Source organism: Bombina bombina, chromosome 5, assembly GCF_027579735.1.
Source record: "Bombina bombina isolate aBomBom1 chromosome 5, aBomBom1.pri, whole genome shotgun sequence".
NCBI lineage: Eukaryota > Metazoa > Chordata > Amphibia > Anura > Bombinatoridae > Bombina > Bombina bombina.
The window spans coordinates 447,878,746-447,904,042 of NC_069503.1; positions in this window are offsets into that span (position 1 = coordinate 447,878,746).

Below are 25,297 nucleotides of genomic sequence, written 5' to 3' on the forward strand. Positions count from 1 at the left end.
CCCCCCAAAAATTCCTACCCTAATCTAAATTAAAAAAAGTTAACAGCTCTATTACCTTACCAGCCCTTAAAAGGGCTTTTTGAGGGGCATGCCCCAAAGAAATCAGCTCTTATGCCTGTAAAAAAACACAATACCACCCCCAACATTATGCAACCCACCACCCACATACCCCTACTCTAACACAAACCCCCCTTAAATAAACCTAACACTACCCCCCTGAAGATCTCCCTACCTTGAGTTGTGTTCACCCAGCCGGGCACCGATGGACCAAAAGAAGACATCCAGAGCAGCAGAAGTCTTCATCCTATCCGGGCAGAAGAGGACATCCGGACCGGCAGACATCTTCATCCAAGCGGCATCTTCTATCTTCATCCATCCGGAGCGGAGCAGAAGCCATCTTCTTCCAGGGTTTATTTTACAGGTAAGCATTTAGCTTTAAATAGGAAGACTTTAGTTAATAATATTTCATTTATTTCGTTAGATTAAAATTATATTTAATTTAGGGGGTGTTAGGGTTAGGGTTAGACTTAGCTTTAGGGGTTAATACATTTATTAGAGTAGCGGCTAGGTCCGGTCGGCAGATTAGGGGTTAATAAATTTAGGTAAGGTAGCGGCGACGTTGGGGGGGCAGATTAGGGGTTAATACTATTTATTATAGGGTTTGCGAGGCGGGAGTGCGGCGGTTTAGGGGTTAATACATTTATTATAGTGGTGGCAAGGTCCGGTCGGCAGATTAGGGGTTAATAAGTGTAGTTAGGTAGTGGCGACGTTGGGGGTGGCAGATTAGGGGTTAATAAATATAATATAGGTGTCAGCGATGTTAGGGGCAGCAGATTAGGGGTACATAGGTATAATGTAGGTTGTGGCGGTGTACGGAGCGGCAGATTAGGGGTTAATAATATAATGTAGGTGTCAGCAATAGCGGGGGCGGCAGATTAGGGCTTAATAAGTGTAAGGTTAGGGGTGTTTAGACTCGGGGTATATGTTAGGGTGTTAGGTGTAGACTTAGAAAGTGTTTCCCCATAGGAAACAATGGGGCTGCGTTAGGAGCTTAATGCTGCTTTTTTGCAGGTGTTTTTTCAGCCTAAACTGCCCCATTGTTTCCTATGGGGGAATCATGCACGAGCACGTTTTTCCAGCTAGCCGCTAGCAATGCTGGTATTGAGGGTTGAAGTGGCGGTAAATATGCCTTTGCGCTCCCTTTTTGGAGCCTAACGCAGCCCTTCAGAGAACTCTAAATACCAGCATTGTCTTAAGGGTGCGCTGGAAAAAAAAGCAGCTTTAGCCACGCGGGTCTTTACCGACAAAACTCTAAATCTAGCCGTTAGCAAATTAAAAAGAGAATGCAGAACTAAAAGTAAAAATAAAATTAAACTTTCATGATTCATATAGCGCATACAATTTTAAAAAAACCTTCCAATTTACTTTTATCATCTAACTGTCTTCATTCTCCTGGTATCCTCAGTGTAAAAAGCATTTATAAATTTGTACATTTAAGTACAAAATCTAAAGCGTAATTGTTGTTTTTTCATAAAATGGGCTGAACATGGATGTTCCATGGGCGTATAGGAAATTGTCTCTCTAGTCCCAGCTTAATTCTGTAAAGATTGTTGCACTAGAGATCTTAGTTTGTTTTTTTCTCACCAACTAGAAGGTGGAGATCTTTTCTCAAAACATTGAAAATACTTATAACTCTAATAGACAAACACTTGCATATGAAAATATAGGCGATTGTAAGTTACTATACTCAGAAAGCAACGCAATGTGATTTATATTAGCTGCAGGATTTAATCTTTAATGTGCACCCCCTACTCTCACTGCTATCTTTGCTCCACAGTGCGGTTTCCCTTTCCAACAAAATTTAGATTAGGGTAGGGATTTTTTTATTTTGGGGGGCTTTTATTCCAAAAACCACGCCTGAAATTGCGAGGTTTAGATCATCAGGGCCCAAAGTGTAGTGCATTGCTGCTCCTTCAACAAAGGATACAAATTTATTAACAGAAGTAATTTGAAAAGTTGTTTAAAACTGTATGCTTTATCTGAATCATGAACAAATTTTGTTTCATATCCCTTTGATATTAATGGGATATGTAAATAAAAATTAAACTTTTATGAATTGTATGAGCATACAATTTAATTTTTTTTTTTATATTTGACTTATATTAACAAATTTAGGGCCTGATTGCAAGTGACACGCAAACGTTGTTGCGCAAGCGATATTGTGTTTCCGCAAACATTTTTAATTGAGCTGATATTACAAGTTAAGCTAAATCGTGATCACCCTTTTACGCTTCAATTCTTACAGAGTTCTCGGAGCTGTGGTTAACTGTTTTCCAAAATAAAAAATTGTCACAAAACACATCAAAAACACATTACAAAGTACAGTTACACTCATATTAACTCTATCTTATAAAATTATTTCCAAAAAAAATTGCACACAAAAGTTATAAGTTCTCAACATATGAGAAAGGGTTTTAGCATTGAGATACATACAGATACCTGTCTCTCTCTCTCTCTCTCTCATTCTCTCTCTCTCTCTCTCTCTCTATCCACCTGCACCACCCCCCTCATCTGACTTTAGTGCTCAAGACTTGGCAGACTACTTTTTCAACAAAACACTTACCATCAGAAGTAACATCCCACCACAAGACTGCAACCTTTCATCTCCGCCCCCGGTCACCCCCTCCAACACTCTCAGTACCTTCCCCCTAACCACTGGGAATGAAGTGAGTTCCCTAATATCTTCCTCACACCTCACTACCTGCCCATTTGACCCTATTCCTTCACATCTAATACATTCTCTGTCCTCTACCCTCACCCCAGCTCTTACTCACATATTCAACCGATCCCTTACTACTGGTTCATTTCCATCATCCTTCAAACATACAAAGGTCACCCCCATCCTCAAAAAACCCTCCCTCGACCCCAATTCTCCTGCAAACTACCGCCCCATATCACTACTTCCGCTAGCTTCTAAAGTCCTGGAAAAACTAGTTTTCGATCGCCTAACACACTTCCTATCCTCCAACTCATTGCTTGACCCCCTGCAATCTGGCTTCCGTCCACAACACTCAACTGAGACTGCCCTCACCAAGGTTACTAACGATCTTTTTTCTGCTAAAAACAATGGCCACTATTCTATACTTATCTTACTTGACCTGTTGACCATCCCCTCCTCCTACAGACTCTCAGCTCCCTTGGGCTCTGTAACATTTGCCTCTCATGGATCCACTCTTATCTCTCTTATAGGTCCTTTTCTGTCTCATTTGCTGGCATCTCATCCTCTCCGTTGCCTCTGTCTGTTGGAGTACCTCAAGGCTCTGTTCTAGGCCCTCAACTCTTCTCTATTTATACTTCCTCACTGGGTAAACTTATCAGCAGCTATGGCTTCAACTATCACCTCTATGCTGATGATACTCAGATCTACCTATCCACCCCTGCACTCTTTCCTTCTGTCCTTTCCCACATCAGCGACTGCTTATCTGGCATTTCTTCCTGGATGGCCTCTCACCACATAAAAAGCAACATGTCCAAGACTGAGCTTCTTCTAATCACCCCAACTAATTATACTCCAGTTTCTAACTTTACTATCACTGTCGTTGACACCACTATCTCTCCATCACCCCAAGTCCGCTGCCTATGAGTTACGCTCTACTCAAATCTGTCCTTCATACCCCACATCCAATCACTCTCTTCATCCTGTCGCAAACACCTATGCAATATCTCCAAAATTCGTCCTTTTCTGAGTGCTGAAACTACTAAACAGCTAATCCATTCACTAGTAATTTCCCGGCTTGACTACTGTAACAACCTACTAACTGGCCTTCCTCTCTCCCGCCTCTCCCCCCTTCAATCCATCCTAAATGCCTCTGCTAGGCTAATCCACCTCTCCCAATGCTCTGTATCTGCCACACCCCTCTGTGAGTCCCTTCAATGGCTCCCCATTCACAGCAGAATTAAATTCAAAATTCTCACTCTGACCTACAAAGCCCTTACCAATGCAGCCCCCTCATACCTGTCCTCACTCATCAACAAATATACTCCAGCCCGTCCCCTAAGATCCAACAATGATCTACTCCTTGCCTCTTCTACAATCACCCCCTCTAATGCTAGACTACAGGACTTCTCTTGTGCAGCACCAACCCTCTGGAACGCACTTCCTCAAGCTGTCAGACTTTCCCCCAACCTCTCCTCCTTTAAACGCTCCCTAAAGACATTCTTGTTCAGGGAAGCCTATAACCAAATCAGTAACTAATGAATTCCACTTGCCTAATAGTTGCCCTCATCTAACTTCACACTAACATCATTCCCACCTTTGCAGTCCCCACCTCCTGTTTCTCACCCTCCTATCCATTTAGATTGTAAGTTCCCACGGGAACTGGGCTCCCAATTCCTCCTGTATTTGTTTGTTAAATTTTGTCTGGTGTCTCATATTGTACTGTCCTTTTATCTTTGTTACATATGAACAGCACTGCGGAATCTGTTGGCGCTTTATAAATAAAGAATAATAATAATAATAACAATGTATTTATTAGTGTATATATGTATGTACAGACATATATACACATATAAACACATAAATATATAAGTACACATATATAGACATATATATATATATATATATATATATATATATATATATATATATATATATATATATACAGTATATAAGTGCATTGGAGCCCTATAGAGTTAAGTAGATGAAAACCTATAAAAACAAAATGTATGCAATATTCATATTTAATAAAGGTTTTAACTATGTATTTACTGTATAAAAGCAAATGGTTACAATGTATAATAGCATTAATATATATTACATTTTATTCCCTTAAAGGCATAGTACCATATGGTGTGTTATATATTAAAAACAAATTGTAGCTATAATATATACAAATATTAAAAACAATCGGCCAGATTACGAGTTTTGCGTTAGAGGCTATGCGGTGCTAACGAGCAGGTTTTTCTCACCGCTCACTTACCTACAGCGCCGGTATTAGAGGTTTTTACAAACCCGGCGTTAAAAGGCAAGAAGTGAGCGTTGAGCAAAATTGTGCTCCATACCGCACTCCAATACCAGCGCTGCTTAAGTCAGCAGTGAGCTGGTCATATGAGCTCATGCACAATTTCCCCATAGACATCAATGGGGAGAGCCGGCTGAGAAAAAGTCTAACACCTGCAATAAAGCAGCGTAAAGCTCAGTAATGCAGCCTTATTTATTCCTATGGGAAAATAAAAGTTATGTTTACACCTAACACCCTAACATGAACCCTGAGTCTAAACACCCCTAATCTTACACTTATTAAACCCTAATCTGCCGCCCTCTACATCATCGTCACCTACATTATATTTTTTAACCCCTAATCTACCGCTCCGGACAACGCCGTCACCTACATTATATTTATTAACCCCCAATCTGCTGCCCCCAACATCGCCACCACCTACATTATATTTATTAACCCCTAATCTCCCTCTCCCAATGTCGCCGCAAGCTACCTACATTTATTAGCCCCTAATCTGCCGCCTTCAACATCGCCGCCACTATAATAAACATATTAACCCCTAAACTGCCGCACTCCTGCCTCACAAACATTAGTTAAATATTATTAACCCCTAATCTGCCGTCCCTAACATCGCAGCCACCTACCTACATTTATTAACCTCTAATCTATTTATTTTAACTAAATCAGCCAATAGAATGCGAGCTCAATCCTATTGGCTGATTGGATCAGACAATAGGATTGAACTTCAATCCTATTGGCTGATTGCATCAGCCAATAGGATTTTTTCTACCTTAATTCTAATTGGCTGATAGAATTCTATCAGCCAATCGGAATCTAAGGGACACCATCTTGGATAACGTCACTTAAAGGAACCGTCATTAAGTAAGAAGACTCCGGATGAAGAGGATGTTCCGCGTTGGATGTCTTGAAGATGGAGCCGCTCCGCGTCGGATGGATGAAGATAGAAGATGCCATCTGGATGAAGACTTCTGTCCGTCTGGAGAACCACTTTGCCAGGATTAGATGAAGACTTCTCCCGGCTTTGTTGAGGACTTCGGCCCGGTTGGATGAAAACTTCTGCTGCTACCTTGAGGATGGATGTCCGGTCTTCAGAACAGTAAGTCGATCTTCAAGGGGTTAGTGTTAGGTTTTTTTAAGGGTGTATTGGGTGGGTTTTATTTTTAGGTTAGGGCTTTGGGCAACCTAAATGCCCATCCAAATGCCCTTTTCAGGGCAATGGGGAGCTTAGGTTTTTTTAGTTAGCTTTTTATTTGGGGGATTTGTTGTGTGGGTGGTTGGTTTTACTGTTGGGGGGGTTGTTTGTATTTTTTTTTTTTTACAGGTAAAAGAGCTGATTACTTTGGGGCAATGCCCTGCAAAAGGCCCTTTTAAGGGCTATTGATAGTTTAGTTTAGGCTAGGGTTTTTTTTATTTTGGGGGGCTTTTCTATTTTTATAGGGCTTTTCGATTAGGTGTAATTAGTTTAAAGGTCTGTAATTTGTTTTTTATTTTCTGTAATTTAGTGTTTGTTTGTTTTTGTACTTTAGCTAATTGTATTTAATTTATTTAATTGTATTTAATTTAGTTAATTTATTTAATTGTAGTGTAGTGTTAGGTGTTAGTGTAACTTAGGTTAAGGTTTTATTTTACAGGTAATTTTGTATTTATTTTAGCTAGGTAGTTATTAAATAGTTAATAACTATTTAATAACTATTCTACCTAGTTAAAATAAATACAAACTTGCCTGTAAAATAAAAATAAACCCTGAGCTAGCTACAATGTAACTATTAGTTATATTGTAGCTAGCTTAGGGTTTATTTTATAGGTAAGTATTTAGTTTTAAATACGAATTATTTAGTTAATAATAGGAATTTTATTTATATTTATTTAAATTATATTTAAGTTAGGGGGTTAAGGTTAGGGTTAGACTTAGGTTTAGGGGTTAATAAATTTAGAATAGTTGCGGCGACGTTGGGGGCAGCAGATTAGGGGTTAATAAGTGTAGGTAGGTGTCTGCGACATTGGGGGCGGCAGATTAGGGGTTAATAAAAATAATGTAGGTGGCGGCGGTGTTGGGGGCAGCAGATTAGGGGTTAATAAGTATAATGTAGGTGGCGGCGATTTTAGGGGAGGCAGATTAGGGGTTAATATTATTTAACTAGTGTTTGCGAGGAGGGAGTGCGGCAGTTTAGGGGTTAATATGTGTATTATAGTTGCAGCGATGTCCGGAGCGGCAGATTAGGGGTTAAAAATTGTATTATAGTGGTTGCGATGTGGGAGGGCCTCGGTTTAGGGGTTAATAGGTAGTTTATGGGTGTTAGTGTACTTTTTAGCACTTTAGTTATAAGTTTTATGCTACGGGGTTGTACCATAAAACTCTAAACTACTGACTTTAAAATGCGTTATGGATCTTGGAGGTAGAGGGTGTACCACTCACTTTTTGGCCTCCCAGGATAGACTCATAATACCGGCTCTATGGAAGTCCCATAGAAAAAAGGGTTTACAAAGTTTACGTAAGTCATTTTGCGGTAAGGCCAAATAAGTGTGCGGTGCCCCTAAACCTGCAAGACTCTTAAAAGCAGCGGTAGGGAAAAAGCAGCATTAGGACCTGTTAACGCTGCTTTTTCAGCCTAATGCAAGACTCGTAATCTAGCCGAATGAGAGCACTACTTATTAATATCAGAATCTATCATTAAATAGAAAAGGCAAAACCCACAAACATAATCCGTAGATTATAATAAACATTTCCATAAGTATTTTCATTGCCTAAACAGGGACTAAATGTAACCATTAGGTGGCAGTTACCATACAGGATGTGGGTGTGTCTCAATACCTAGACTCGGATATAAAGGTAGCCATTGTATGTACATTTGTAGACATGACTACAGACCTGTGAGAGGTCTGAAACGTTGTTGTTTGTTTTTTGGGACCATGAAGCAATAAAGGTCTATTAATTTATCTATTGGGCTGAAGTGACCTTTTCTTTTATACTTTATATCAAGGAGTTGGCTGACCCTTTGCTCTGTGCCCATTGCTGGTTGCTGTTCCCTACCTTGTTTGTATGTATTTACTGTAAATATTTCCTATTCCAATGTTCTGCACATAGGGAAATATTTTCTAAGCATTTATAAATAGATATTCCTATGTATATATCTGCATATATCTATAACTATATATAATCATCTATATATATGTATATATATTTGTTTAACAAACCTTTAGGTATATGTAGAAATATTTATTTATAAATAAATAGAACATATTCTGTTATGTAAAGATCATTGGAAAATGAATATTCCTATATTCCCGTCAGGTTAGCGCTAATGAGAATATGCTATTTTGTTGACAAGATTTTGAGGTGTTAGGTTTTTTTCTCCATTGACTTCTATGGGGAATGCGAATATGCAATAGTGTTTGCACGTGGGGTGTTAATGAAAATACTAGCAGAGTTTTCGCTATAGCAAAAACGCACTTGTCTTCAGCATTATGTTTAACATTGTTATAAACATGGTTGCAAAGACTGCTCATATAGTGCTAAACACAAGTGCACACTACTAAGCCTATATAGGTTTGCTCTCAACAAAGGATACTAAGAGAAAGAGGTCTGTCTGATAACAGAAGTAAATTGTAAAATGTTTAAAATATCTGAATCATTAAGACTTAAAGGAACATGAAAACATTTGTTTTCATAATTTAGACAATTAAACATACAATTTAAAACAACTTTCCAATTTACATCTATTATTAAAGTTGCTTCATTCTCTTGGTATCCTTTGCTGAAAAAGCAGCAATGTACTACTGGCAGCTAAATGCACACATTTGGTGAGCCAAGATAAGAAGTATACAGTATATGTGCAGCAATCAGCAGGAAGCTCCCAGCAATGTATTGATGTCCTGAGCCTTTTAACAAAGGATTTCAAAGAATTAAGCAAATTAGATAATATAAGTAAATGGCAAGTTAATTCAAATCTCATGCTCTGTCTAAGTCATGAAAGTTTATTAAAGTCCCTTTAATTTTAAATTCTCTGACCTTTTAAATTTAACATCCCAGCATGGCAGGAGCTCCAACCTCTGTCTATTTATTATATTCAGTAATGCTTAGTAGAAATGTGCACAGACAAAAGATGTCTTGGATAATTCATTCACAATAGAGAAAAAAATGTTCTGTTACCGCCCAGATTCTTTTGTTGACAGATATTAGTAACCCCTTAATTCCTTCAAGGAAACAGATAGCCAACTGGACAGCAGGTTAATGGCAGCTAGTAATGTGCTTTTACCATGTAAAGTTTCACATTCTGGGCCAGATTACAAGTGGAGTGCTAAATATTGCTTTCATGCACGCTAATGTGCACTGTAATTACAAGTTTTCAGCAATGCGAATGCGACCTTGCATTTGCATTGCTGGGAAGCATTGTGCTCACGAGAGAGCACTTTCATAGGCTCCTTTGGAAAACTTGTTCTGATGCAGTCAAACATGGAATCAGAACTCACGTAGCGCAGGGGGTAAGTAGCACAGCGATGGGCAGCAGTATTAAATATATACAGTCATGGCAAAAATATTGGCACCCCTGCATTTCTGTCAGATAATTCACCACTTCGCCCAGAGAATTGTTGCAGTTACAAATGTATAGGCATTCTCATGTTTATTTCTTTTGTTTGTATTGGTATGATACAAAAAAAGTGGAGAATAAAAGCCAAATTTGACACATTCCATGCAAAACTCAAAAAAATGGACTGGACAAAATGATTGGCACCTTCTCAAAATTGTAAGAAATAATTTCATTCCAAGTTTGTGATGCTCCTGTAATTTGTAATTAAACTCACCTGTATAAATTAACAGGTGTTGACCCAGTTAAAATGGTGAAAAAATAATTCAACCTTTCTGTTGTGTGTCTTTGTGTGCCACATTGAGCATGAAAAAGAAAAAGAGCAGCACATAATTGTCTGAGGATTTTAGATCAAAAATTGGGGAAAGGCATGGATAAGTTCAAGGTTACAAGTCCATCTCCAGAGATCTTAATGCTCACTGTGCTTAAACATTGTCAAGAAGTTTACAGCCCATGGCACTGTAGCTAATCTTCCTGGACGTGGACGAAACAGAAAAATTGATCAAATATTGCAACAAAGGATTGTTCGAATGGTGGATAAAGATCCTCAATCAACTTACAGACAAATACAAGCTGACCTTTAGGCACAGGGTACAAATGTGTCAGCTTGCATTATATATTTGCCCGTTTGCGGGAGAGCGATAATTTATCGCTCCACTTCTAATCTAGTCTTTTGTGTCCTTTGAGGTGTCAGATTGTAAACAAAACCAGGGCTTGATGCAATCTATTTCCCTGTTAAAGTAAGTTTTTCTTTTTAAGTATAAAGTTTGAGCACTAATGGAGATTTTCAATTGTTTGTTACAAAACGGTTTGCAAAGTTTTAAACTTTATATTTAACTGTTTTAGTAAAGCTTGCTTTTTAACTACTTTCTGCTTTTTTTCATTTTTTCCCTCCTACCTTCTTCATTGTGGGTAATTAATAAAGGGGAGGTATTATTTGGGTCCACTCAATCATTTTAAATTAAACAGAATAGCTGTAATCTTATACCCTGTTAAAATACACTAAGACCCCATTGATCAAAAGTTATGGGATTCGGCGATATATTCAAAGGTATTAAACGTGATGTCGAACAAATTAGCAACATATTCCAATATTCTGACATCTAAATTAACAGGTGGCATTGCCAAGAGGCATTTAACTATACATCCCAATAGGCTATGATGTTGGCGATAAATTCCAGACAGCATTGGCTCCGGCATTGGCCATGTGTGGTAAAGGGCCATGTGTAGTAAAGGATTCCTTTGGAATATATTACACCAAACCTAACAACAATAACTATGTACCCCAAACCGACAGAACCCATCACCACAAACTAACCCTACACTGCTTAACTGCTAAACCGTCAATAGCCCACTGCAATAAACCTTCTACCCTATTAACCCTTAAACTTCCAATAGCCCAACACATTATCCCCTACACTACTTAACCCCTACACTACCACAACCCCATAACCTATTAACCACTACACCACCACAACCCCTACTCAATAACCCCCTAACCTATTAACTCCTACATCACTACAACCCTCCAACACAATAAACCCCCTAATCTATTAACCCTTAATCCACCACAACCCTATGTAATAAAGCCTCCTAACCTATTAACCCCTAATCTGCCACACACTCCCAAAGAAAACTACTCCTACACTACTTCTACTAAACACCTAATCTCCCACCTCTAAGCTAACACTCCCTAAGTTTCAAAAAATAACAAACAACACAATTATAAAAAATAAAAAAACTAACATTACAATAAAAATTACACTACCAAAAATAAAAAATAAACAGTTATGCTTATAATAAAACTAGGGCCCCCTTAAAAAATATATATATATTCTATACTAACACTAAAAGTTACTGTAACAATAGCCCTTAGAAGGGCTTTTTGTAGGGTATTGCCCGAAGCAATTTAGCTTTTTTTCTCCTCAAAAAACAACAACCCCACTCTACAAAAAAACAAACACCCAACCCCCCCAAAAAAGTGTAACTAAAAAAATCTACTTTAAAAATTGCCCTGATAAGGGCATTTCGTTTGGTATTGCCCAAAAGTGATTACAGCTTTTTTGCTATACAAAAAAAACCTAAACTATAAAATAACCCTATGCTAAAACAAAAATTGCCCATTTAGTTGGGCAGTGCATTTAGTTGGGCAGTGCCCTTAGAAGGGTATTTGGTAGGGCAGTGCCCTAAAGTAATTAAAGCTATTTTGCTGCCCCCCAAACAAATCTATTAAAAAAAAAATAACCTTATCTAAAAAAAAAAAAGATTGGCCTGAAAAAGGCATTTGGTTGGGCATTGATGGCTTTAACTTTTTAGATCGCTGAAGTGACTTTTCACTTGGGTACAATTTGTGCAGTATCGATGGATTACACCTGAAGTATATGCTTACAGGTGTATTGAGGGAGAGGATGGTAGCATGTTCAGAGAATCTTTTAAACTAAAAAAAAAAATGTATATTAAACCTGTCCTTAAAGGGACAGTCTACACCAGAATTGTTATTGTTTTAAAAGATAGATAATCCCTTTTTTACCCATTCCCTAGTTTTGCTTAACCAACACAGTTATATTTATATATTTTTTACCTCTGTGATTATCTTGTGTCTAAGCCTCTGCAGACTGCCCCTTTATTTCAGTTCTTTTGACAGACTTGCAGTTTAGCCAATCAGTGATGGCTCCCAGGTAACTTCACGTGCACGAGCACAGTGTTATCTATATGAAAAACATGAACTAACACCCTCTAGTGGTGAAAAACCTGTTAAAATGCATTCTTAAGAGGCGGCCTTCAAGGTCTAAGAAATTAGCATATGAACCTCCTAGGTTAAGCTTTCAACTAAGAATGCCAAGAGAACATAGATACATAGATTACATAGATCAATAGATGCAATATACATATGATAGATACGAATTACATAGATCAATAGATGCAATATACATTTGATAGATACAAATTACATAGATCAATAGATGCAATATACATTTGATAGATACGAATTACATAGATCAAAAGATGCAATATACATTTGATAGATACGAATTACATAGATCAATAGATGCAATATACATTTGATAGATACTATTGATAGTTAGATAGATTAGTTAGATAAATAGATAGATTTGAAAGATATATAATTTCCCTGACAGAGTATAACAATAAGACATGAGGTCTGGGACCCGTGGTGTGTTAAGTAGTACTATTCTTAGCAGTTTACTACTACCTGTTACTCCCCCTATCGGGGGAGGTCTATATGGCCTGCATTTTTGAACAGGGAGATGGAAGAAGATGATTGGTCTGTCCTCCTACTTCAAATTTGTCCTAAACACAAGTGGCTGTCTCAAAACAGTCCGGCCACGAGATAGATAGATTTGATAGATAGATAGATATACATAGATTGATAGTTAGATAGAATCGATAGAAGATAAATAGATCGATTTGATAGATAAATAATTACCCTGCCAACGTATAATAATAAAACATACGGTTGGGACCCATGGTAACTAGGTTGTTTTAAGTAGTACTATTCTTAGCACTTTAATCCCTGTTACTCCCCCTATCGGGGGAGGTCTATATGGCATGCATGATTACCCTGACAAAGTATAACAACAAGACACACGGTCTGGGACCCATGGTAACTAGGTTGTGTTAAGTAGTACTGTTCTTAGTAGTTTAATCCCTCTTATTCCCCCTATCGGGGGAGGTCTATATGGCCTGCATGATTACCCTGACAAAGTATAACAACAAAACATGCGGTCTGGGACTCATGGTAACTAGGTTGTGCTAAGTAGTACAATTCTTAGTACTTTAATCCCTGTTACTCCCCCTATCGGGGGAAGTCTATATGGCCTGCATGATTGCCCTGACAAAGTATAACAACCAAACATGCGGTCTGAGACCCATGGTAAGGTTGTGTTAAGTAGTACTGTTCTTAGCATTTTAATACCTGTTACCCTATCGGGGGAGGTCAATATGGCCTGCATGATTACCCTTACAAAATATAATAATAAAACATGCGCTCTGGGACCCATGGTAAGATTGTGTTAAGTAGTACTGTTCTCAGCATTTTATTACCTGTTACCCTATCGGGGGAGGTCTATATGGCCTGCATGATTACCCTTACAAAATATAATAATAAAACATGCGCTCTGGGACCCATGGTAAGGTTGTGTTAAGTAGTACTGTTCTTAGAATTTTAATACCTGTTACTCACCCTATCGGGGGATGTCTATATGGCCTGCATGATTACCCGGACCAAATAAAACAACAAGACATGCGGTCTGGGCCTGGGACCCATGGGTAACTAGGTTGTGTTAAGTAGTACTATTCTTAGCACTTTCATCCCTGTTACTCCCACCTATCGGGGGAGGTCTATATGGCCATCATGATTAGCCTAACAAAGTACAACAATAAAACATGCGGTCTGGGACCTATGGTAACTAGGTTTATTTCAGTAGTACTGTTCTTATTAGTTTAATACCTGTTACAACCCCTAATGGTGGGAGTTCTATATGGCCTGCATGATTACCCGGATCAAATAAAACAACAAAACATGCGGTCTGGGCCTGGGACCCATGGGTAACTAGGTTTTGTTAAGTAGTACTATTCTTAGCACTTTCATCCCTGTTACTCACACCTATCGGGGGAGGTCTATATGGCCATCATGATTAGCCTAACAAAGTACAACAATAAAAAATGTGGTCTGGGACCCATGGTAACTAGGTTTATTTCAGTAGTACTGTTCTTATTAGTTTAATACCTGTTACAACCCCTAATGGTGGGATGTCTATATGGCCTGCATGATTAACCGGACCAAATAAAACAACAAGACATGCGGTCTGGGACTGGGATCCATGGGTAACTAGGTTGTGTTAAGTAGTACTATTCTTAGCACTTTCATCCCTGTTACTCCCACCTATCGGGGGAGGTCTATATGGCCATTATGATTAGCCTAACAAAGTACAACAATAAAACATGCGGTCTGGGACCCATGGTAACTAGGTTTATTTCAGTAGTACTGTTCTTATTAGTTTAATACCGGTTACAACCCCTAATGGTGGGAGGTCTATATGGCCTGCATGATTACCCGGACCAAATAAAACAACAAGACATGCGGTCTGGGACTGGGACCCATGGGTAACTAGGTTGTGTTAAGTAGTACTATTCTTAGCACTTTCATCCCTGTTACTCACACCTATCGGGGGAGGTCTATATGGCCATCATGATTAGCCTAACAAAGTACAACAATAAAACATGCGGTCTGGGACCCATGGTAACTAGGTTTATTTCAGTAGTACTGTTCTTATTAGTTTAATACCTGTTACAACCCCTAATGGTGGAAGGTCTATATGGCCTGCATGATTACCCGGACCAAATAAAACAACAAGACATGCAGTCTGGGACTGGGACCCATAGGTAACTAGGTTGTGTTAAGTAGTACTATTCTTAGCACTTTCATCCCTGTTACTCACACCTATTGGGGGGAGGTCTATATGGCCTGCATGATATATAATTACCCTTACAAAGTATAACAATAAGACATGCGCTCCGGGACCCATGGTAAGGTTGTGTTAAGTAGTACTATTCTTAGCAGTTTAATACCAGTTACTCTCCCTATCGGGGGAGGTGTATATGGCCGGCATGATATATAATTAGCCTAACAAAGTACAACAATCTGACATGTGGTCTGGGACCTACGGTAACAAGGTTGTGTTAAGTAGTACTATTCTTAGCAGTTTAATCCCTCTTATGGATTATATGGCCTGCATGATAACCCCTACAAATTATAATAATAAAACATGCATTCTGGGACCCATGGTAAGGTTGTGTTAAGTAGTACTATGCTTGGCACTTTCATCCCTGTTACTCCCACCTATCTGTGGAGGTCTATATGGCCATCATGATCTATAATTTTACTAACAAAGTACAACAATAGGACATACATGTGGTCTGGGACAGTCTGATTCTTTTAGGTATACCAGAATACAGTGGTTCTGACCCTGCATTCTTGCTGCAACTCTACCTGCAAGAGAGATAGCTGTTACATAATCTGTGGGCTGGTATGCAAAGAGCTGGCCTGCCTGAAAGGAGTATCGATTTTAGGAACCCGGAGATAATTTTTAGGAACCGGGAGATGGAAAAAGATGCTTTGACATCCAGTACAGGTCGTTCTCCTTCAGCCTTTTTATACGAGTGTCCCGGACCCTCAACAGAAACAACATAATGAAACACCACATATGCCATCCTTTAGCATAATAGCGTACAGGTATGGCATCGATTATAGGAACCCGGAGATAATTTTTATGAACCGGGAGATGGAAAAAGATGCTTTGACAACCAGTACACTTCGTTCTCCTTCAGCCTTTTTATAAGAGGGTCCCAGACCCTCAACAGAAACAACAGCAGGAAACACCACATATGCCATACTTTTGAACAATAGAGTACAGGTATGGCATCCATTTTAGGAACCCGGAGATAATTTTTATGAACCGGGAGATGGAAAAAGATGCTTGGACAACCAGTACACTTCGTTCTCCTTCAGCCTTTTTATAAGAGGGTCCCAGACCCTCAACAGAAACAACAGCAGGAAACACCACATATGCCATACTTTTGAACAATAGAGTACAGGTATGGTATTGATTTTAGAAACCCGGAGATAATTTTTAGGAACCGGAGATGGAAAAAGATGCTTGGACAGTACACCCAGTACAGGTCATTCTCCTTCAGCCTTTTTAGGCGAGGGTCCAGGACCCTCAACAGAAACAACAGCAGGGAACAGCACATATGGCATCCTTTTGAACAATAGAGTACAGGTATGGCATCCATTTTAGAAACCCGGAGATAATTTTTAGGAACCGGGAAATTGAACAAAAAAAATGATTGGACACCCAGTACATGTCGTTCTCCTTCAAGCCTTTTTATACGAGGGTCCCGGACCCTCAACACAAACAACAGCAGGAAACACCACATATGCCATCCTTTTGAACAATAGAGTACAGGTATGGCATCTATTTTAGGAACCCAGAGATAATTTTTAGGAACCGGAAGATGGAAAAAGATGCTTGGACAGTACACCCAGTACAGGTCCTTCTCCTTCAGTCTTTTTAGGCGAGGGTCCAGGACCCTCAACAGAAACAACAGCAGGAAACAGCACATATGCCATCCTTTTGAACAATAGAGTACAGGTATGGCATCCATTTTAGAAACCCGGAGATAATTTTTAGGAACCGGGAAATTGAACAAAAAAATGATTGGACACCCAGTACACTTCGTTCTCCTTCAGCCTTTTTATACGTGGGTCCCGGACCCTCAACAGAAACAACAGCAGGAAACACCACATATGCCATCCTTTAGAATAATCCAGTACAGGTATGGCATCAATTTTAGAAACCCGGAGATAATTTTTAGGAACCGGGAAATTGAAAAAAAAAAAATCATGATTGGACAACCAGTACACTTCGTTCTCCTTCAGCCTTTTTAGACGAGGGTCCCGGACCCGCAACAGAAACAACAGCAGGAAACACCACATATGCCATCCTTTTGAACAATAAAGTACAGGTATGGCATCCATTTTAGGAACCCAGAGATAATTTTTAGGAACCGGGAGATGGAAAAAGATGCTTGGACAGTAACCCAGTACAGGTCGTTCTCCTTCAGCCTTTTTAGGCGAGGGTCCAGGACCCTCAACAGAAACAACAGCAGGAAACACCACAGATGCCATCCTTTTGAATAATATAGTACAGGTATGGAATCCATTTTAGAAACCCGGAGATAATTTTTAGGAACCGGGAAATTGAACAAAAAAAATGATTGGACACCCAGTATAGGTCGTTCTCCTTCAGCCTTTTTATACGAGGGTCCTGGACCCTCAACAGAAACAACAGCAGAAAACACCACATATGCCATCCCTTTGAACAATAGAGTACAGGTATTGCATCCATTTTAGGAACCCAGAGATAATTTTTAGGAACCGGGAGATGGAAAATGATGCTTGGGCAGTACACCCAGTATAGATCCTTCTCCTTCAGCCTTTTTAGGTGAGGGTCCAGGACCCTCAACAGCAGGAAACAGCACATATGCCATCCTTTTGAACAATAGAGTACAGGTATGGCATCCATTTTAGAAACCCGGAGATAATTTTTAGGAACCGGGAAATTGAACAAAAAAATGATTGGACACCCAGTACACTTCGTTCTCCTTCAGCCTTTTTATACGAGGGTCCCGGACCCTCAACAGAAACAACAGCAGGAAACACCACATATGCCAAACTTTAGAACAATCCAGTACAGGTATGGCATCGATTTTAGAAACCCGGAGATAATTTTTAGGAACCGGGAAATTAAAAAAATAACATGATTGGACACCCAGTACACTTTGTTCTCCTTCAGCCTTTTTAGACGAGGGTCCCGGACCCTCAACACAAACAACAGCAGGAAACACCACATATGCCATCCTTTTGAACAATCCAGTACAGGTATGGCATCCATTTTAGGAACCCGGAGATCATTTTTTGGAACCGGGAAATTGAACAAAAAACCATGCTTGGACAACCAGTACACTTTGTTCTCCTTCAGCCTTTTTATAAGAGGGTCCCGGACCCTCAACAGAAACAACAGCAGGAAACACCACATATGCCATCCTTTTGAACAATAGAGTACAGGTATGGCATCAATTTTAGAAACCCAGAGATAATTTTTAGGAACCGGAAAATTGAACAAAAAAACATGCTTGGACACACAGTACAGGTCGTTCTCCTTCAACCTTTTTATAAGAGGGTCCAGGACCCTCAACAGAAACAACAGCATGAAACACCACATATGCCATCTTTTTGCACAATAGAGTACAGGTATGGCATCCATTTTAGGAACCTGGAGATAATTTTTAGGAACCGGGAAATTGAACAAAAACCATGCTTGGACAATCAGTACACTTCGTTCTCCTTCAGCCTTTTTATAAGAGGGTCTTGGACCCTCAACAGAAACAACAGCATGAAACACCACATATGCCATCTTTTTGCACAATAGAGTACAGGTATGGCATCCATTTTAGGAACCCGGAGATAATTTTTAGGAACCGGGAAATTGAACAAAAACCATGCTTGGACAACCAGTACACTTCGTTCTCCTTCAGCCTTTTTATAAGAGGGTCCCGGACCCTCAACAGAAACAACAGCAGGAAACACCACATATGCCATCCTTTTTCACAATAGATTACAGATATGGCATTGATTTTAGGAACCCGGAGATAATTTTTAGCAAACGGGAATATTGAACAAAAAAGTGCTTGGACACCCAGTACAGGTCGTTCTCCTTCAGCCTTTTTATACGATTGCCCATGGCCCTCAACAGGCACAACAGCTTGAAACACCACATATGCCATCCTTTTGCACAATAGATTTCAGATATGGCATTGATTTTAGGAACCCAGAGATAATTTTTAGGAACCGGGAAATTGAACAAAAAAACATGCTTGGACACCCAGTACAGGTCGTTCTCCTTCAGCCTTTTTATACGATGGCCCACGACCCTCAACAGGCACAACAGCATGAAACACCACATATGCCATCCTTCCTTTTGCACAATAGATTACACGTATGGCATTGATTTTAGGAACCCGGAGATAATTTTTAGGAACCGGGAAATTTAACAAAAAACCATGCTTGGACACCCAGTACAGGTCGTTCTCCTTCAGCCTTTTTATACGATGGTCCATGACCCTCAACAGGCACAACAGCATGAACACCACATATGACACCTTTAGCACAATCAAGTACAGGTATGGCATCGTTATTAGGAAACCATAGATAATTTTTCGGAACCGTGAGATGGAAAAAGATACTTGGCCTGTCCTCCTACTTCAAATTTGTGGCACTGCGCGTGCAATCCACTGTGCCACCAGATATGAGTGGTGTGTTAATGACTGAGTACTATTCTTAACAGTTTCATCACTGTTATGTGCCATTTTTTGGTTTGGGTTTTGTAGCCACAGTGCAGCACCAGATGCCAGAAAAATTAGGCATGTCCAAATGCCTGAAAAATTCGGTATTGTTATTGTTGATGTTTTTAAAACAGTTAGAAAGTGCCCTAAAACCTTGCGGCTTGAACACTAGTCGTTGGCGGATAAGTCACGCAAGTCATCCTGCATTCTAAGAAAAAATACGCCAGCGATGCATAGGAGTTAAAAAGGTCCGCATGTCCTCCCGCAACAACACGTCAGGAAAGCGTCCTGTCCTTGCCGCCGTGGTTGTGGGAGAAGGAGGATTACTTTCATCTCTTCCCCTGTTAGATTCCCGTTGTGCTGTGACATCACCCTTATACGCTGTGTAAAGCATAGTTTTTAATTTATATTTGAACTGCTCCATCCTTTCTGACTTGCGGGAATTTGGTAATATTTCAGTCACTTTATGCACTTTATGTAGTGTGGACACCCAGTACAGGTCGTTCTCCTTCAGCTTTTTTATACTAGGGTCCCTCAACAGGCACGACAGCATGAAAGACCCCATTTGCACAAGGTTGGATGCCGAGCTAATCATGTCCCGTTCCTCGTCCTCACTGATGTCACTGAAGGTATCTTCTTCCCCCCAGCCACATACAACACCACGGGTACCAGATAGGTGACAACAACGAGCACCCTGGGATGCCTGTTGTGCTTGGTCTTCCTCCTCCTCCTCCTCCTCAAAGCCACATTCCTCCTCTGACTCCTCTTCCTCACAATCCTCTTCCTGCGTTGCCGCAGGTCCAGCAAGCGATGCTGATAAGGCTGTTTCTGGTGGTGATGGACACCACAACTCTTCCTCTTCATGCTCATCTACGGCCTGATCCAGAACTCTTTGCAGGGCACGCTCCAGGAAGAAAACAAATGGTATGATGTTGCTGATGGTGCCTTCGGTGCGAGTGACAAGGTTTGTCACCTCCTCAAAAGGATGCATGAGCCTACAGGCATTGCGCATGAGCGTCCAGTAATTTGGCAAAAAAATCCCCAGCTCCCCAGAGGCTGTCCTAGCACCCCGTTCATACAAATACTCATTAACAGCTTTTTCTTGTTGGAGCAGGCGGTCGAACATTAGGAGTGTTGAATTCCACCGTGTCAGGCTGTCGCAAATCAAGCGCCTCACTGACAGGTTGTTTCGACGCTGGATATCGCACAAGTGCGCCATGGCCGTGTAGGAATGCCTGAAATGGCCACACACCTTCCTGGCCTGCTTCAGGACGTCTTATAAGCCTGGGTACTTATGCACAAAGCGTTTTACAATCAGATTACACACATGTGCCATGCACGGCACATGTGTCAACTTGCCCAATTTCAATGCCGCCACCAAATTACTTCCATTGTCAGAAAAAACCTTGCCAATCTCCAGTTGGTGCGGAGTCAGCCACTGATCCACCTGTGCATTCAGGGCAGACAAGAGTGCTGGTGCGGTGTGACTCTCTGCTTTCAGGCAAGTCAACCCCAAGACGGCGTGACACTGCCGTATCCGGGATGTTGAATAGTACCTGGGGAGCTGGGGGGGGTTGCCGTTTATGTGGAACAAGACGCAGAAGCAGAAGAGGACTCATCCGAGGAAGAGGTTATGGAAGAGGATGGAGTAGGAGGAGTAGAGGAGGTAGCAGCAGGCCTGCCTGCAAGTCGTGACGGTGTCACCAACTCCGATGCAGAGCCATGCATTCCATGCTTGTCAGAAGTCAGCAGGTTTACCCAATGCGTAGTGTAGGTGATATACCTGCCCTGACCATGCTTTGCAGACCACCTATCAGTGGTCATATGGATTTGTAGGAAGGTTTTTTGAGGGAGGGTGGGGTGGGTTATATTAATTCAAACTTAAGGGATAAATCAAATTTATTATTTATATATCGTGACCCTTAAGTTCCAGAACCATTAACAGTAATATACATCAAAATGTACAGTGAGATGCAAAAAAGAGAGATTTTGCAGCGCAAAGAGAAAGACTGTTGGTTACTGGACTTCGTTAAATACTAAAACCCACTATCAGAGTGAGCAAAAAATAGGTGTAATCAAAATTCAATACTTTGAAATACAATTGACAACTTCATTCACACAAAATAACTTTATTGGAAAAAATAATTAAAGTAATAGTCCGGCTGGACTAGTACTCACGCACACTCACACACATACGGTTTAAAACTTGCTGGAACTCAGACTATGTAATTTGATCTGAATTGCACCTCATAAAATATACATCACTTCTTAACAGGAGGTATTGGAGTATTTGTATATATATAAATAATCAACTCCTGTAGGTAAGTGAGTATGTTATTAGTAGTGGTAGTAGGGTGTACCTAATAAGTACTTATTCAAAAAAGCACCACAATAATATAAATAGTATCCGATTAAATTTCCGGTTTGTGTGCTGAGAAGTAAAAAGTCTATAGTACACTCAATATGTATATGTTAGTCAAACAGTCAAAAGTAAAGCTGGTGGTTTACTGTGTTCCTAAATTTTAATCATTGCAAGTGTTGCAAAATATGTTAAACTGATATTAAAGGGCCCCGGTCACAGCACAGTCATTGGTGATTTTAAAGTACGGTATATACCTTTAAATTAATTAAAGATTCAAATGCACTCTATATGCATAATGCACATATCTATCATTAAGTGTAATATTAATGTATGACTAATACAGCCAATTGTTAACTTTGCTTTGAGATAGAGATAGAAATCAGATTTTCAATTCAACCTTGCTGAATACAGATATACCAGCAGGTAACCCACGAATGGAAAAATATGCTGAGCTTAGCTAGAAAAGGTCTCTTCTATAGCGGAGGCTTGTTTAAACATTAGCTGTCTTTGGAGCTTATAGTTCAACCACACTGAGTGTCAATATACCAGCAGATTACCCACCAATAGAACGATATGCTGAGCTGAACTAAAAAAAGGTCTCTTCTATAGCGGAGGCCTGTTTAATCATTTAACTGACACTGGAGCTATAGTTCAACCTTGCTAAGTATAAATATGCCCACAGGTTACCCACGTATAGAAAAATATGCTGAGATGAACTGAAAAAAGGTCTCTTCTATAGCGGAGGCCTGTTTAACCATTAATTAGTACTGTATATAATTCTGAGCACAGATTACCCATGATCGACAAGAAGTCTGCTAATCTTAGACTGAAAAAGGTCTCTTCTATAGCGGAGGCCTTGTTTTAATATTAACTGCCACTATCTGTAAGCGTAATCACTATGGTGCAATTAGGTATTGAGGCTGAGTCAGCTATTAAAATCGAGGTTCCATAACCTCGTGCAGGTGCCCCTAACGCGCGTTTCACATAACGCTTCTTCAGAGGGGTACGCGCTGGCCGGACAGAGCGGGATATAAGACGATCTTAATCCCGCCCCTGTTTAGCGATTGGTTCATTGCGATAAGACTCAAAACAGTTTGATTGGTTCACATCCAATCATAACAATGACTGGCATTGATTAGATCCAATTGGATCATGAGCTGGATTAATTCAAACTTAAGGGATAAATCAAATTTATTATTTATATATTGTGACCCTTAAGTTCCAGAACCATTAACAGTAATATACATCAAAATGTACAGTGAGATGCAAAAAAGAGAGATTTTGCAGCGCAAAGAGAAAGACTGTTGGTTACTGGACTTCGTTAAATACTAAAACCCACTATCAGAGTGAGCAAAAAATAGGTGTAATCAAAATTCAATACTTTGAAATACAATTGACAACTTCATTCACACAAAATAACTTTATTGGAAAAAATAATTAAAGTAATAGTCCGGCTGGACTAGTACTCACGCACACTCACACACATACGGTTTAAAACTTGCTGGAACTCAGACTATGTAATTTGATCTGAATTGCACCTCATAAAATATACATCACTTCTTAACAGGAGGTATTGGAGTATTTGTATATATATAAATAATCAACTCCTGTAGGTAAGTGAGTATGTTATTAGTAGTGGTAGTAGGGTGTACCTAATAAGTACTTATTCAAAAAAGCACCACAATAATATAAATAGTATCCGATTAAATTTCCGGTTTGTGTGCTGAGAAGTAAAAAGTCTATAGTACACTCAATATGTATATGTTAGTCAAACAGTCAAAAGTAAAGCTGGTGGTTTACTGTGTTCCTAAATTTTAATCATTGCAAGTGTTGCAAAATATGTTAAACTGATATTAAAGGGCCCCGGTCACAGCACAGTCATTGGTGATTTTAAAGTACGGTATATACCTTTAAATTAATTAAAGATTCAAATGCACTCTATATGCATAATGCACATATCTATCATTAAGTGTAATATTAATGTATGACTAATACAGCCAATTGTTAACTTTGCTTTGAGACAGAGATAGAAATCAGATTTTCAATTCAACCTTGCTGAATACAGATATACCAGCAGGTAACCCACGAATGGAAAAATATGCTGAGCTTAGCTAGAAAAGGTCTCTTCTATAGCGGAGGCTTGTTTAAACATTAGCTGTCTTTGGAGCTTATAGTTCAACCACACTGAGTGTCAATATACCAGCAGATTACCCACCAATAGAACGATATGCTGAGCTGAACTAAAAAAAAGGTATCTTCTATAGCGGAGGCCTGTTTAATCATTTAACTGACACTGGAGCTATAGTTCAACCTTGCTAAGTATAAATATGCCCACAGGTTACCCACGTATAGAAAAATATGCTGAGCTGAACTGAAAAAAGGTCTCTTCTATAGCGGAGGCCTGTTTAACCATTAATTAGTACTGTATATAATTCTGAGCACAGATTACCCATGATCGACAAGAAGTCTGCTAATCTTAGACTGAAAAAGGTCTCTTCTATAGTGGAGGCCTTGTTTTAATATTAACTGCCACTATCTGTAAGCGTAATCACTATGGTGCAATTAGGTATTGAGGCTGAGTCAGCTATTAAAATCGAGGTTCCATAACCTCGTGCAGGTGCCCCTGACGCGCGTTTCACATAACGCTTCTTCAGAGGGGTACGCGCTGGCCGGACAGAGCGGGATATAAGACGATCTTAATCCCGCCCCTGTTTAGCGATTGGTTCATTGCGATAAGACTCAAAACAGTTTGATTGGTTCACATCCAATCATAACAATGACTGGCATTGATTAGATCCAATTGGATCATGAGCTAGCTGTGACATAGGACTTCAATGGAAAATAGGATTCAATGTGTCAATTCAGTCGTGCATCAGCCAATTAATATATTGAAACAAGAAATACAGACTGTATCACAGTGTTACATTGCTTATAGTAACATTCATTCTATTGTTTATAGTAGTATTCATTGAATTGTTGTTATGTTAGCATAGATGGTCTTGCACGCAAAAAGCGGAGGATGTAGACACAGTTTTCAGTGAATATAATATAGTGACAGTAAGTGAAAATGGCATTGAGATGCCATAATCTGATTTAAAGTGATAAATCAGTGAACACTGATGCAAATTTACAGTGAGTGAACGCTCAATAATAACATAAAGTATAAATTATGATATGTTTTAGAAAGAAGAAATTTTCTTTATATTTTAAACAAAAATTGTTAGGTGAGGAATAAGAAAAAGTATAGAAATTATTAGGTGAAAAATCAAAAATATTTTTGATATGTGAGGATGTAAAAAGATTGAAAATAAATAAGCTGGGGAATCAACTTTAGTGAGATGTAAAAGTGGTGTTGATAATACACAATAAATAGTGTTGAAAAGTAACTCAAATATATTAAA